The sequence below is a fragment of the Mustela putorius genome, unplaced genomic scaffold, assembly GCF_011764305.1.
Source record: "Mustela putorius furo isolate JIRA1106 unplaced genomic scaffold, ASM1176430v1.1 tig00003913_pilon_pilon_pilon, whole genome shotgun sequence".
Lineage (NCBI taxonomy): Eukaryota > Metazoa > Chordata > Mammalia > Carnivora > Mustelidae > Mustela > Mustela putorius.
The window spans coordinates 817726-834979 of record NW_025422060.1 but is presented as its reverse complement, the minus strand read 5'-3'; the positions used below and the strand labels follow the sequence as shown (position 1 = coordinate 834979).

The 17254-nt window shown below is 38.7% G+C and overlaps 1 pseudogene; it reads right to left on the bottom strand.

The window, feature by feature from the left end:
* Window positions 1-404: 404 nt before the first annotated feature.
* LOC101694622 lies at window positions 405-1967 on the bottom strand (annotated as a pseudogene).
* Window positions 1968-17254: the final 15287 nt, after the last annotated feature.

The window sequence follows — 17254 nt, the reverse complement described above, 5'->3', positions numbered from 1 at the left end:
ATAAGTCAAGCAGAGAAAGACAACTATCATATGATCTCCCTGATATGAGGAAGTGGTGATGCAACATGGGGGCTTAAGTGGGTATGAGAAGAATCAATGAAACAAGATGGGATTGGGAGGGAGACAAACCATAAGTGACTCAATCTCACAAAACAAACTGAGGGTTGCTGGGGGGAGGGGGTTTGGGAGAAGGGGGTGGGATTATGGACATTGGGGAGGGTATGTGCTTGGGTGAGTGCTGTGAAGTGTGTAAACCTGGTGATTCACAGACCTGTACCCCTGGGGATAAAAATATATGTTTATAAAAAATAAAAAATTTAAAAAAAAAATAGAAGGAGGTAAAGAACTTCCATGACAGATAGAAACTGAAAGAATATGTGACCACCAAGCCATCTCTGCAAGAATTTTTTTTTTTCTTTCTTAAAGCCTTTACTCTGAGACATGATGGAGAAATGCAACAGGTACATATGGAAAAGACATGATCACAGTTAAAAGTGAAGACAATCTAACCAGAAAGCTTTAATGCCTGTCAGCTAATATTGAAGCTTAAGTTCTGAGTGTGACATGCTGCAGGGCTGAAAGGAATGGTAATTAGTATTCCTCTCCTTCTTCTTCACCCTCTCCTTCAACAGAATCCACACCAACCTCCTCATAATCCTTCTCAAGGGCAGCCATGTCCTCACAGGCCTCAGAAAACTCTCCTTCCTCCATGTCCTCCCCCACATACCAGTGAACAAAGGCACGCTTGGCATACATCATGCCAAACTTGAGGTCCAGGAGAGCCCAGGCCTGTGATGGCTGTGGTGTTGCTCAGCATGCACACAGCTTGCTGGACTTTGGCCAGGTCTCCACTGGGCACCACAGTGGGAGGCTAGTAATTAATGCCCACTTTGAAACCAGTGGGGCACCAGTCCACAAACTGGATGCTGTGCTTGGTCTTCATGGTGGCAATGGTGGCATTGACATCTTTGGGAACCACATCACCACGGTACAACAGGCAGCAAGCCATTGTATTTACCATGGCGAGGGTCACATTTCACCATCTGGTTGGCTGGCTCAAAGCATGCATTGGTGATATCTGCTACAGAAAGCTGTTCATGGTAGGCTTTCTCAGCAGAGATGACAGGGGCATAGGTGGCCAGAGGGAAGTGGATACAGGGATAGGGCACAAGGTTGGTCTGGAATTATGTCAGATCAACATTCAGGGCCTCATCAAATCTGAGGGAAGCAGTGATGGAGGTCACAATCTGGCTAATAAGGCGGTTAAGGTTGTAGGTTGGGCATTCGCTATCAAGGTTTCTATGACAGATGTCATATACAGCCTCATTGTCTACCATGAAGGCACAATCAGAGTGCTCCAGGGTGATGTGGGTAGTGGGGATAGAGTTGTAGGGCTCAACTACAGCTGTGGAAACCTGAGGGGCTGGGTAGATGGAGAACTCCAGCTTGGACTTCTTGCCATAATCGACAGAGAGACATTCCATCAGCAGGGGGGTGAACCCAGAACCAGTTCCCCCTCCAAAGCTGTGGAAAACCAAGAAGCCCTGAAGACCTGTGCACTGGTCAACCAGCTTCCGAATTCGGTCCAAGACAAGGTCAATGATCTCCTTGCCAATGGTGTAGTGCCCTCGGGTGTAGTTGTTGGCAGCATCTTCCTTGCCTGTGATGAGCTGCTCAGGGTGGAAGAGCTGGTGGTAGGTGCCAGTGTGAACTTCATCAATGACTATGGGTTCTAGGTCTACAAACACAGCCTGGGGCACATGCTTGCCAGCGCCCATCTCACTGAAGAAGGTGTTGAAGGAGTCGTCTCCTCCCCCAATGGTCTTGTCACTTGGCATCTGGCCATAGGGCTGAACACCGTGCTCCAGGCAATAGAGCTCCCAGCAGGCATTGCTGATCTGGACACCAGCCTGGCCGACATGGATTGAGATACACTCACGCATGATGGCTACAGATTAGCAGGCACAGGCGACAGGAGCAGACACTGCGTCCCGGTTACCGTCCCTGACAAACTAAGAGTCGAGGTAAGTAACGCACTCCCCTGCAAGAAATACTAAGGGTACCCTGTAAGCAAAGAGAGAGTCCAAGAGTAATATAAACCAGAAACAAACTATCTACAGAAACAGGGACTTTACAGGCAGTACAATAGCACTAAACTCATATCTTTCAACAGTTACTCTGAATGTAAATGTGCCAAATGTTCCAATCAAAAGACATAGGGTATCAGATTAGATTAAAAAAAAAAAAAAGCATGACCCATCCATATGCAGTCTATAAGAGACTCATGTTAGACATAAAGACACCTCCAGATTGAAAGTGAGAGGGTGGAGAAAAATTAACCATGCTAGTAGACCTCAGAAGAAAGCTAGGGTAGCAATCCTCATATTAGATAAATATGATTTGTTTTGTTTTGTTTTGTTTTTAAAACAAAGACTGTAATAAGTGATGAAGAGGAATACAATACACTTAAAAGGTCTACCCACAGATCTAACAATTGTAAATATCTATGCTTCCATCATGGGAGCAGCCAATTATATACATCAATTAATAACCAAAATAAAGAAACACATTGGTTATAATACATTAATAGTAGGAGATCTCAATACTCCACTTACAGCAATGGACAGATCATCTAAGTAGAAGATCAACAAAGAAACAAGAGCTTTGATTGACACGTTGGACCAGCTGGACTTTATATACATATACAGAACATTCCATCTAAAACAACAGAATATTTTTTCTTCTAGTGTGTACATGGAACAGTCTCTAGAATAGATCACAAATTTGGTCAAAAATCTGTCTGCACAGATACCAAAAGATGGGGATTATCCACTGCATATTTTCAAACCACAATGCTTTGAAACTTGAACTCAAACACAAGAGGAGATTTGGAAGGAACTCAAACACTTGGAGGTTAAAGAGCATGCTGATAAAGAATGGTCAACCAGGAAATTAAAGAAAAAATAAAAATTCATGGAGACAAAAGACATAATTTTTAAAAATTCAACTGTTCAAAACCTTTGGGACACAGAAAAGCAGAAAGTACATAGCCATTCAAGCCTCTCTCAAAAAATTAGAAAAATCCCAAATGCACAAGCTAACCTTACACATAAAGGACACGGAGAGGGGCACCTGGCTGGCTCAGTGGATTAAGCTGCTGCCTTCAGCTCAGGTCATGATCTCGGGGTCCTGGGATTGAGCCCCACATTGGGCTGTCTGCTCAGCAGGGAGCCTGCTTCCCCCTCTCTCTCTGCCTGCCTATCTGCCTACTTGTGATCTCTCTCTCTGTCAAATAAATAAATAAATAAAATCTTTAAAGAAAAAAAAAAAAAGGACATGGAGGAAGAACAGCAAATAAAGCCTAAACCAAGCAGAAAAGAAATGATAAGGATTAGAGCAGAAATCAATGAAATACAACCAGAAAAAGAGTAGAACTGATTAAAAAAAAAAAAAAAAAGCAAGCAACTAAAAGCTCTTTCTTGGAAAGAATTATTAAGATCAATAAGCTTCTGGCCAGACTTATCAAAAAGAAAAGGTAAAGAACCCAAGTAAATAAAATCATGAATGAAAGGGGAAAGATCACGACCAGTACCAAGGGCATACAGACAGTTTTAAGGACATATTATGAGCAACAAGCAAAAAACAATCTGGAAGAAATGGATGCATTCCTGGAAACTTATAAACTCCCAAAACTGAAACAGAAAGAAATAGAAAATCTGAACTGACAAATAGCCAGCAAGGAAATTGAAGTGGTAATCAGAAATGTCCTACCAAATAAGAGTCCAGGGTTAGATGGATTCCCACTGGAATTCTACTAAACATTTAAAGAAGAAAGAGTACCTATTCTTCTGAAGCTGTTTTAAAAAATAGGAATGAAACAAAAGTTATTAAACTTGTTCTATGAGGCTAGCATTACCTTGATCCCAAAACCTGACAAAGACCCCATCAAAAAGGAGTATTGACCATTATCCCTGATGAAAATGGGTGCCTAAATACTCACCAAGGTACTAGCCAATAGGATCCAACAGAACATGAAAGGGATTATTCACCAAGTCCAAGTGAGATTTATTCCTGGGATGAAAGGGTGGTAAAACATTTGAAAATCAGTCAAATTACTAAAGGAAAAAGCAAGAACCACATGATCCTCTCAATTGAGGCAGAAAAAGCATTTGAGAAAATACGACATCATTTCTTCATTAAAACTCTTCACAGTGTAAGGATAGAAGGAACATACCTCAATATCGTAAAAGCTACCAATAAAAAGTGAACAGCAAATATCATCCCAATGGGGAAAAACTGAGAACTTTACTCATAAGGTCAGGAACATAACAGGGATGCCCACTCTTAACTGTTTTTCAACATAGTACTAGAAGTCCTAGTCTAAACAATCAGACAACAAAAAGAAATAAAAAGCATTCAAATTGACAAAGAAGTTAAACTCTCACTCTTCACAGATGACATAACACTTCCTGTGAAAAACCCCAAAGACTCCACCCCAAAATTGCTAGAACTCATTCTAGCAATTCAGCAATGTGGTGGGTTACAAAATCCATGCACAGAAATCAGTTGCATTTCTATACACTAACAACATGAGTGAAGAAAGGGAAATTAAGGAATCAATCTCATTTATGATTGCACCCAAACCCATAAGATATATAGGAATACACTAACCAAAGATGTAATCTAGAAACTACAGAATCCTTATGAAAGAAATTGAGGAAGACACAAAGAGATGGAAAAACATTCTATGCTCATGGAGTAGAAGAAGAAATATTGTTTAGGGGTGCCTGGGTGGCTCAGTGGGTTAAGCCTCTGCTTTTGGCTCAGGTCATGATCTCAGTGTCCTGGAATCAAGCCCCACATTGGGCTGTCTGCTTAGCAGGGAGCCTGCTTCCTCCTCTCTCTCTGCCTGCCTCTTTGCCTACTTGTGACCTCTGTTTGTCAAATAAATAAATAAAATCTTTTTAAAAACTTAAAAAAATAAAAAGTTTAAATAAAAAATATATATTGTTTAAAATGTCCATGCTGCAAGAATAATGAATACTGTTACACTGAAAATAAAAAAAAATAAAAAATAAATTTAAAAAAATATCTATGCTACCAAAAGCAATCTACACATTCAAGGCAATCCCTATCAAAATACCATCTATACTTTGCACAGAGCTGGAACAAACAAACGTAAAATTTGTATGGAACTAGAAAAGACTACAAATTATCAGGGAAATGTTGAAAAACTAAACCAAAGCTAATGCCATCACAATCGTAGACTTGAAGCTATATTACAAAGTTGTGATTATCAAGACAGCATGGTACTGGCATAAAAATGACACTTAGATCAGTGAAACAAAATAGAGACCCCCCAAATGGATTACCAGCTCTATGGTCAACTAATCAACAAATCAGAAAAAAATATCCAATGGGAAAAAGACAGTCTCTTCAATAAATGGTGCTGGGAAAATTGGACAGCTACATGCAGAATAAAACTGGATTATTCTATTATATAATACACAAGGATAAACTCAAAATGGATGAAAGTCTTCAATGTGAGACAGGGATCCATCACAATCCTAGAGGAGAGCACAGACAGTAACCTCTTTGACATTGATCACAGCATCCTCCTGCAAGACATGTCTCTAAAGTGAAAGGAAACAAAGGCAAAAATGAACCATTGATAGTTCATCAAGATAAAAAGCTTTTGCAAAGCAAAGGAAACACTCAAAAAAAACTTAAAGGCAACCTACAGAATTGGAGAAGATATTTTTAAATGATGTATCAGATAAATGGCTGGTATCCAAGACCTATAAAGTATTACTCAAACTCAATATCCAAAATATCAATAATCCAGTCAAAAAATGGGCAGAAGACATAAACAAGCACTTCAAATAAGACATACAAATGACCAACAGACACATGAAAAAAAAAAATGCTCTGCATCACTTGCCATTAGGGAAATACAAATCAAAACCACAGTGACCTTACACCAGTTAGGGTGTCAAAAATTAACAAGGTGGGAAGCAACAAATGTTGGTAAAGATGTGGAGAAAGTGGAACCCTCTTACACTGTTGGTGGGAACACAAGTGGTTCAGCCACTCTGGAAAACAGTATGAAATTTCCTAAAGAATTTAAAAATAGAGCTACCCTATGACCCAGGAATAGTACTACTGGGTGCCTCAAAGATACGGATGTAAAGAAACATAGGGTCACCTGCACTCCGATGTTCATAACCACAGTGTCCATAATATCCAAACTATGGAAGGAGTCAAGATGTCATTAAACAGATGAATAAATAAAGATGCAGTTTATATATACAATGGAATATTATTCAGCTATCAGAAAAGATTAATAGTAACCATTTATATCAACATGGATGGAACTCTAGGTATAATGCTAAGTGAAATAAGTCAAGCAGAGAAAGACAATTATCAAATGGTTTCATTCATATGTGGAATAAAAGAGATAGTGCAGAGGATCATAGGGGAAGGGAGCGAAAATTGAAAGGGAAAAAATCAGAGAGGGACACAAAACATGAGAGACTCTTGACTCTGGAGGAAAAGGCTGAGGGTTGCAGAAGGGGATTTCTTGGGGTTATGGGGCAACTGGGTGATGGGCATTAAAAATGGTGTGTGATGTGATAATCACTGGGTGTTATAAGCAACTTATGAATTACTGAACACTTCTTCAAAAACTAATGATATACTATATGTTGGCTAATTGAATTTAAGTAAAAAACAAACAAAAAACAGGATCACCATGCCACCACTGGTTGGACAGCTCAGTCACAGAGTGAAGACAGGGAAATGAGAGGTGTCAGGAACAAATTAGGTGAAACTGTTTGCTCTTCTGTGAGAGCTTCCTGAACTGCAGCAAGAGTGGTTTCTCTCCAGGAATGGGAGAATCAGCTGATGCCATATTTTCCCCCTGTCCATTAGCACTGATGGACTGACAGACTGACCCACAATAAAGGCTTGAACCACTTATACTAATACCTGGCTCCCTCCTCCCCCCAACCCTGTGTTCTGCAGGTGCTTTTTAAATAGGGCAAGTGTGCCTGACAGTCAGAGAAGCAGCAAGTTCCTCCCACAGAAGACCAACAAAAATCCCCCCAACACACACCAAATCTACTGACCATAGAATGCTGCAAAGATTCAGCTCTAGGGAAAATAGAATTTAGCCTGTTTTAACAAGCAGACCAAAACCCAGCTAGTTAAAATTTTCCACACTGGACAAGTTCCAAACACTGAAGGAACAAACAACCAAAACAGAACAGAACAGTGCACAATGCATACACCAGAAACACTTTCTGAAGTACCAGGCCTTGAGCAATATATGACCTCTTCTTAATATAGTCATTAATCTCAAGAGCAGGAAACAACAGAATTTCCTAACACATGGAAGTCAGAGTCCTAGACAAAACACCAGTATTGAGGAATTCATCCCAAAAGAGAGAAAAAGAAAAGCCAGGGATCTAGTCATACCATATGCTGAACCAGAATTTAAAACAACAATCATAAAGATAACAAACTAAGCTTGAGAAAAACATTAAAGACTTCAGAGAGTCTCTTACTGCAGGGGAAAAAAGACCTAAATAACTAGTCAAGCCAACATAAAAAAATGCCATACCCAAGATGCAAAACTGAACCGATGCAATGACAACAAGGATGGAAGAAGCAAAAGAATGAGGAAGGTAAAATTATGGAAAATAATGAAGCTGAAAAGAAGACAGAAAAATATTGGATCATGAATGTAGAAGTCAGTGATTCTAAAGCATAATATTTGTATCATAGAAGTGCCAGAGAATGAGAGGTTAAGGGGAGCAGGAGGTTTATTTCAGCAAATTATAGCTGAAAATTTCCCTAACCTGGGGGAGGAAACAGACAGCCAAATCCAGGAGGAGCAGGCATTCCCACCCAATCAACAAATACAATACCAAGACATATTGTAGTAAAATTTGCAAAATACAGACATAAGGGAGTAAAAATCCTGAAAGGAGCAGGGGAATAGAAATCTCCAACCTAAAAGGGAAGACAAAAAAGGTTAGCAGCAGATCAATCCACAGAAACTTGGCAGGCCAGAGAAGAGTTGCATGATGTATTCAACTTGTTAAGTGGTAAAAATATGCAGCCAAGAATATTTTATCTAGCAAGTCTGTCAGTCAGAATGGAAGAAAGATAAAGAGTTTCCCAGACAATAAAAACTAAAGGAGTTCATGACCACCAAACCAGTCCTGCAAGAAATATTAAAGCGGACTTTCTGGGAAAGAAAGACCAAAAGCAACAAAGACAAGAAAGGAAAAGAGAAACAACTTTACAGGTAATATCGTGGGACTAAATTCATATCTATCAATAATCATTTTGCAAGTAAATGGCTTAAATGATGCAATCAAGTGACAATATGTATCAGAATGGATAAAAAAAAATAAAAACAAGACCAATTTATATGCTGACTACAAGAGACTCACTTTAGACCTAAAAACACCTGAAGATTGAAAGTGAGAGGACAGAAAACATTTTGTCATGCTAATAGACATTAAAAATGTGGAATAGCCATATTTATATCATACAAACCAGATATTAAACCAAGGACTATAAAAAGAGATAAGAAAGAACTCTATACCATAATAAAGAGGTTTACCCCAAAAGATCTAACAATTGTAAACATTTATGCCCCCAACATGGGAGCACCCAAATATATAAATCAGTTAATAACAAAAATGAAGAAACTCATTGATAATAATACAATAATAGGAAGAGACTGTATCAGCTCACTTACAGGAATGGACATATTATCTAAGCAGAAAATCAACAAAGAAACAAATGACTTTCAATGTCACACTGGATCAGATGGACTAAACATGTATTCAAGCATTTCATGCTAAAGCAGCAGAATACATATTCTTTTCAAGTGCACATGGAATATTTTCCAGACTAGATTATGTGCTGGGTCACAAATCAAGCCTCAATAAGTACCAAAAACTGAGATTATACCATGTATATTTTAAGAGCACAATGTTTTAAAACGTGAACTTAATCATAAGAAAGAAAAAAAAAACTGGAAGGAATACAAATACATGGGGGTTAAAAGGCATCCTACCAATGAATGAGTGGGTCAACCAGGAATTAAAGAAGAATAAAAAAATAAATACATGGAATGAACCATGAGAGAACATGGACTCTGAGAAACAAACAAAAGGTTTTAGAGGGGAGGGTTTAGTGGGATGGGTGAGCCTGGTGTTGGGTATTAAGGAGGGCATGTATTGCCTGGAGCACCTGATGTTGTACATAAACAATGAATATTGGAATACTGCACCAAAAACTAATGATGTATTTTATGGTGACTAACATAACACAATAAAAAAAGAAGAAAAAAAATTAGCAAGACAGGAAACAACATGTATTGGAGAGGATGTGGAGAAAGGGGAACCCTCTTACACTGTTGGTGGAAATGTTAGTTGGTGCAGCCTCTTTGGAGAACAGTGTGGAGATTCCTCAAGAAATTAAAAACAGAACTTCCCTATGACCCTGCAATTGCATTCCTGCATATTTACCTCAAAGATACAGATGTCGTGAAAAGAAGGGCCATCTGTACCCCAATGTTTATAGCAGCAATGGCCACGGTCGCCAAACTGTGGAAAGAACCAAGATGCCCTTCAATAGATGAATGGATAAGGAAGATGTCGTCCATATACACTATGGAGTATTATGCCTCCATCAGAAAGGATGAATACCCAACTTTTGTAGCAACATGGACAGGACTGGAAGAGATTATGCTGAGTGAAGTAAGTCAAGCAGAGAGAGAGAGTCAATTATCATATGGTTTCACTTATTTGTGGAGCATAACAAAAAGCATGGAGGACATGGGGAGTTAGAGAGAAGGGGGTAGGGGTAAATTGGAAGGAGAGGTGAATCATGAGAGACTATGGACTCTGAAAAACAATCTGAGGGGTTTGAAGTGGCGGGGGGGTGGGAGGTCGGGGTACCAGGTGGTGAGTATTATAGAGGGCACAAATTGCATGGAGCACTGGGTGTGGTGAAAAAATACTGATACTGTTATGCTGAAAATAAATAAATGAAAAAAAAAATCTTCCTTAAAAAAAATAGAAGAAGAAGAAAAAGAAATAAAGAAAGAAAGAAAAACATGATGGTCGAAAAACTTTGGGATACAGTAAAAGCTGTCATACAGCAATACAGGCCTACCACAAAAAGCAAGAAAATTTTCAAATGTTCAAACTGAACTTAGAACTAAAGAAGCTGGAAAAAGAATAGTAAATAAAACATGGGGGCACCTGAGTGAATCAATCACTTAAGCATCTGTGAACTTGAAGTTCTGGAATCAAGGCCCACATGGGCTCCCTACTGAGTGGGGAGTTTGTTTTTCCCTATGCCCCTTCCCACCTCTCATCCCCTGCTTGCACTTTCTCAAATAAATAAATAAATAAATAATAAGCCTAAATCAAGCAGAAGAAAGGAAATAATAAAGATTAGAGCAGGAAAAAAAAGTGATATAGAAATAAACAAAACAAAAACAAAACCCAGAGTAGAACATACCAATGAAACTAGGAGCTTGTTCTTCAAAATAATTAGTAAAGTTTATAACCCTTAGCAAGACTTATTAAACAGAAAAGATAAAGGACCCAAATACATATAATAATGAAAGAGGAGAGATCACAACCAGCTCCAAAGAAATAAAATTATGACACTATTATGGAGAATCATATGCCAACAAATAGGCCAATCTGGAAGAAATAGATAAATTCCTAGAAACATATAAGCTACCAAAATTGAAACAGGGAGAAATAAAAAATTTGAATAGACCCATAACCAGCAAATAAATTAGTAATCAAAAAAATCTCCCAACAATGGTTTCCCAGGGGAATTCTACCAAACATTTAAAGAAGAGCTAATACCTATTCTTCTCAAACTGCTTAAAAAATAAATAAATAAATGAATAAATAAATAAATAAATAAATAAGAATGGAAGGGAAACTTCCAAAATCCTTCAATGAGGCCAGCATTACCATGATTCTAAAATGAGGCTAAAACCCCACTAAAAAAGACAACTATAGGTTAATACCTCTGGTGAACATGGTTGCAAAAATTCTCAACACAATACTAGCAAATTGAACCCAATAGTTCATTAAAGGAATTATTCACCACAATCAAGTGGGATTTTTTTTGGGGGGCGGGGGGTTGCAGGAGTTGTTTAATATTTGCAAATCAGTCAACATGATACACCACATTAATACAAGAAAGGATAAGTGCTATATGGTGCTCTCAAACAGATGCAGAAAAGACATTTGAAAAATGCAGCATTCTTTCTTGATAAAAACCCACAACAAATTAGGGATATAAGGAACATAACTCAACATCATAAAGATCACATATGAATGACCCACAGTTAATATCATCCTCAATGAGGAAAGACTGACAACTTTTTCTTGTCTTGTCATCCTGAATGTAAATTCAGGACAACAAGACAGGGATGTCCAGTCTCAACATTGTTATTTAATGTAGTACCAGAAGTCTTAGCCTCAGACAACAGCAATCAGACAACAAAAACAAATAAAACACGTCCAAATTGGCAAGGAAAATACCAAACTCTCACTATTCACAGATGGCATGATATTCTATGTTGACTCTACCAAAATAATCCAAAAGACAACCAAAAGATTGCACCAAAATACTGCTAGAACTAGTAAACAAATTCAGAGGAGTCACAGGATACAAAGTTAACATACAGAAATCTTTTGCATTTCTATACACTAATAATGAGACAACAGAAAGAGAAATCAAGGAATCAATCCCATTTACAATTGCATCAAAAATCTTAAGATACTTAGGAATACACCTAACCTAAGAGTTAAAATTTCTGTATTCTGAAAACTATAGTAAACTTATAAAGGAAATTGAAGAGGACACAAAGAGATGGAAAGCCATTCCATGCTCATAGACTGGAAGAAAAAAAAATATTGTTAAGATGTCTATACTACCTAAAGCAGTCTACACATTTAATGTGATTCCTATCAAAATATCACCAGCGTTTTCAGAGAATTAGAACAAGTAATCCTATAATTTGTATGAAACCAAAAACATCCCAAATAGCAAAACAATCTTGAGGAAGAACAGCAAAACTGGAGGCACCCAATTCCATAGTTCAAGCTATAGTGATCAAGAGAGTATGGTACAGGCACAAAAACAGACCAATAGATCAATGAAACAGAATAGAAAACCCAGAAATGGACACACAACCATATTGTCAACTAATCTTTGGCAAAGCAGGAAAGAATACCCAATGGAAAAAAGATAGTCTCTTCAACAAATGGTTGAATGAAACTGGATTGCTTTCTTCCACTATACACAAAGTAAATTCAAAATAGATGAAAGCTTTAAATGTGAAACAAGAAACCATCAAAATCCTGGAGAAGAACACAGAGAGTAACATCTTTGACTTTGGCCTTCTTACTTACTGTACATTTCTCAGGAAGCAAGGATGAGCTATTGGGACTTCATCAAGATTAAGTTTCTGCACAAGAAAGGAGACAAAGACAACCTATGAAAATGCGAAAAGATGCTTGCAAATTTTTAGTATCCAAAATACTAATTTTGGATACTAAAATGTTAGTATCCAAAAAATATAAATAACTTATTTTAACACCCAAGAAACAAATAATCCAGTAAGAAGTGACAAGGAAACATGAATAGACATTTTTCTAAAGAATACATACAAATGGGTAAGAGGTGCATGAAAATATTTTTAACATCACTTATCAGAGAAATACAAATCAACCACAATGAGATCTAACCTCACACCTGTCAGAAAGGCTACAGTTGACAACAGAATAATTAACAGATGTTGATAAGGATGTAGAGGAAATAGAACCCTCTTACAGGGTCTGTGGGAATGCAAACTTCTACAGCCTCTCTGAAAAACAGTATGAAAGTTCCTCAAAAAGTTAAAAATAGAACTACCTTAGGATTTAGCAATTGTACTACTAGATATTTAAAAAAAGGATACAAAAATATTGATTCAAAGAGGCACATATACCCCAATGTTTATAATAGCATTATCAACAATACTGAAATTATAGAAAGAGCCCAAATGTCCATTGACCAATGAATGGATAAAGAAGTTATAGTATAGGGGGAGACAAGATGGCAAGGAAGTAGGAGGAGGTGCCCTTTCAACCTGTACCCTAAAGTGATTACTTTCCAAAGGACTCTGGTCACACATGAAATCAGCCTGAGAACAGAATTATACACATCTGGATCTCTACAGGAGCAGAAGACACCAGTGGGCAGGTTAAGTGGGAACGTCAGACTGATATCAGAAGAAAAACAAAAGGGGAAGGGAGTCACCAAAGGTGACCCATTGGAAAGTGATATCCCAATACGAGAGTGCCCTGTGTCTGGGGACCAGCATTAACTTGGAGTCTGGTAGAAAGTACTCAGAAAGAGCAAAGGATCATGGGGGGGAAATTGTGGGAATAGGGGCAGTTAGGGACAGGAATTTAAGTCCCCAGACCCAGGACAGCCACCCCTGGCACAGAGCCAGAGAAAGTGCAGCAGAGAAACCAGGTCTTGGTCCTTGAGCCACCAGAGTGCCTGAGAGCATGTGAGGTCAGGCTCCCATGAGGGGCTGGGAGCCTCACAAGCCGGCAGAAGCAAGGCCTTTTTACAGTCCCCACGAGAGTGCCTTGCCGTGCTATCAGATTCTGAGTTGCGCCCCCTGCCCTCCCCTGAGAGGTGCCCATAGCGCCAGCCTGGTGCTCTCAGACCCAGAAAGACCAGGCATTCCCAGCCCTGGCCAGCAGGAAAATCTCAGTGTGCAATCGCTGCTTGGAACCTCTCTGGCGGTCTGGAGCTGCCAGACACCCACTGCTGCCATGGTTTTGGGTACAAGCAAAAAATCCTGCATCCCCATGGACTGCGACTCAGAACATACTCTGCCAGCGGCCAAGGGGGAATTTATTTGGACTCTTCAGCCAGACTGAGACTTCTCTCTGAGAGGGAGGTCAGGGTGCAGTTTGCTTTCCTCTAAACCTACAAAAACCATCAAAAGCGGTCAAGGTGAGAGAAAAAAAAAAAAAGAAGAAGAAGAAGAAATGAACAAACATAAAAACCTCTGGAGAACAAAAGCCTGAAAAAAACAGTTTCATCAGAGCCCAGCCCCTTGAGGGGGGCGGGAGGACTTAACTCAAAGAATATTATTGACTGAAAACCCACGTGGCAGGCCCCTCCCCCAAAAAACCAACCAGGAAAGGAAAAAAACAAAACAAAACAAAACAAAAAACACAAGAGAACAACCATCACTACTTCATAGGACAACTTTTATTTTTAATTTGTTCCCACTATTCTGGCTCATTTTTTTATATAGATAATTTTTAACCTATTTACCATGAGGGTGAGATGTCCAGTACAACAAATTCCATAATAACATTCTAACATGAATTTTTTGATACATACACCTGTGCTTTCTTTTGCATTTATATTTTTTAATTTCTTTTTTAAAATATATTTTCAGCAAAACAGTATTCATTGCTCCATGCAATCTGTGCCCTCTATAAGACCCACCACCTTTTACCCCAACCTCCCACCCCCCTGCACATCAAACCCCTCAGATTGTTTTTCAGAGTCCATAGTGTCTCATGGTTCACCTCCCCTTCCAATTTGCCCCAACTCCCTTCTCCTCTCTAACTCCCCATGTCCTCCATGCTACTTGTTATGCTCCACAAATAAGTGAAACCATATGATAATTGACTCTCTCTGCTTGACTTATTTCACTCAGCATAATCTCTTCCAGTCCCTTCCATGTTGTTACAAAAGTTGGGTATTCGTCCTTTCTGATGGAGGCATAATACTCCATAGTGTATATGGACCACATTTTCTTTATCCATTCGTCCATGGAAGGGCATCTTGGTTCTTTCCACACTTTGGCGACCGTGGCCATTGCTGCTATAAACATGGGGGGTACAGATGGCCCTTCTTTTCAAGACATCTGTATCTTTGGGGTAAATACCCAGGAGTGCAATGGCAGGGTCGTAGGGAAGTTCTATTTTTAATTTCTTGAGAAATCTCCACACTGTTCTCCAAAGAGGCTACACCAACTTGCATTCCCACCAACAGGTTAATAGGGTTCCGCTTTCTCCACATCTTCTCCAACACATGTTGTTTCCTGTCTTGCTAATTTTGGCCATTCTAACTGGTGTAAGGTGATATCTCAATGTGGTTTTAATTTGAATCTCCCTGATGGCTAGTGATGATGAACATTTTTTCATGTGTCTGATAGCCATTTGTATGTCTTCATTGGAGAAGTGTCTGTTCATATCTTCTGCCCATTTTTTGATATGATTATCGGTTTTGTGTGTGTTGAGTTTGAGAGTTCTTTACAGATCCTGGATATTAACCTTTTGTCTGTACTGTCATTTGCAAATATCTTCTCCCATTTCGTGGGTTGCCTCTTTGTTTTCTTGACTGTTTCCTTTGCTGTGCAGAAGCTTTTCATTTTGATGAAGTCCCAAAAGTTTATTTTTGCTTTTGTTTTCTTTTTCTTTGGAGACATATCTTGAAAGAAGTTGCTGTGGCTGGTATCGAAGAGATTACTGCCTATGTCCTCCTCTAGGATTCTGATGGATTTCTGTCTCACGTTAACGTCTTTTATCCATTTTGAGTTTATCTTTGTGTACGGTGTAAGAGAATGGTCGAGTTTCATTCTTCTACATATAGCTGTCCAGTTTTCCCAGCACCATTTATTGAAGAAACTGTCATTTCCATTGTATATTTTTTCCAGTTTTGTTGAAGATTATTTGCCCATAGAGTTGAGGGTCCATATCTGGGCTCTCTCCTCTGTTCTACTGGTCTATGTGTCTGTTTTTATGCCAGTACCATGCTGTCTTGGTGATCACAGCTTTTGTAATAATGCTTGAAATCAGGAAACGTGATGCCCCCAGTTTTATTTTTGTTTTTCAAAATTTTCTTAGCGATTCAGCATCTCTTCTGATTCCATACACATTTCTGGATTATTTGCTCTGGCTCTTTGAAGAAAACCAGTGAAATTTTGATCGGAATGGCATTAAAAGTATAGATTGCTCTAGGCAGTATAGACATTTTTACAATGTTTATTCTTCCGATCCAAGAGAATGGATTGGTCTTCCATCTTTTTGTGTCTTCCTCAATTTCTTTCATGAGTGTTCTGTAATTCCTCAAGTACAGATCCTTTAATTCTTTGGTTAGGTTTATTCCCAGGTATATTATGGTTCTTGGTGCTATAGTAAATGGAATCGATTCTCTAATTTCCCCTTCTGTATTTTCATTGTTAGTGTATAAGAAAGCCACTGATTTCTGTACATTGACTTTGTATCCTGCCACGTTGCTGAATTGCTGTATAAGTTCTACTAGTTTGGGGGTGGAGTCTTTTGGATTTTCCATATAAAGAATCATGTCATATGCGAAGAGAGAATGTTTGACTTCTTCCTTGCCAATTGGATACCTTTTATTTCTCCTTGTTGTCTGATTGCTGTTGCTAGGACTTCTAATACTATCTTGAACAAGGGTGGTGAGAGTGGACATCCTTGTCGTGTGCCTGATCTCAAAGGGAAGGCTGCAAGGTTTTTCCCATTGAGGATGATATTTGCTGTGGGTCTTTGATAGATAGATTTGATGAAGTTCAGGAATGTTCTTTCTATTCTTATACTTTGAAGTGTTTTAATCAGAAACGGGTGCTGGATTTTGTCAAATGCTTTTTCTGCATCGATTGAGAGGACCATGTAGTTCTTCTCACTTCTCTTATTAATTTGGTCTATCACACTGATTGATTTGCAAATATTGAACCATCCTTGTAGCCCATGAATGAATCCCATCTGGTCATGGTGGATAATCGTTTTAATGTGCTGTTGGATCCTGTTTGCTAGGATCTTGTGGAGAATATTAGCATCCATATTCATCTGAATCTTGGTCTGAAATTCTCCTTTTTGGTAGGGTCTTTGCCTGGTTTGGGGATCAGTGTAATGCTGGCTTCATAGGAATAGTCTGTAAGTTTTCCTTCTTCTTCCAAATTTTTGAAACAGCTTCAGGAGAATAGGTGTTATTTCTTTGAAAGTTTGGTAGAAGTCCTGAGGGACATCATCAAATCCTGAGCTCTTGTTTTTTGGGAGGTTTTTGATCACTGCTTCAATCTCGTTACTAGATATCGGTCTATTCAGGTTGTCAAATTCTTCCTGGTTCAATTTTGGGGGTGTATGGTTTTACAGGAATGCATCCA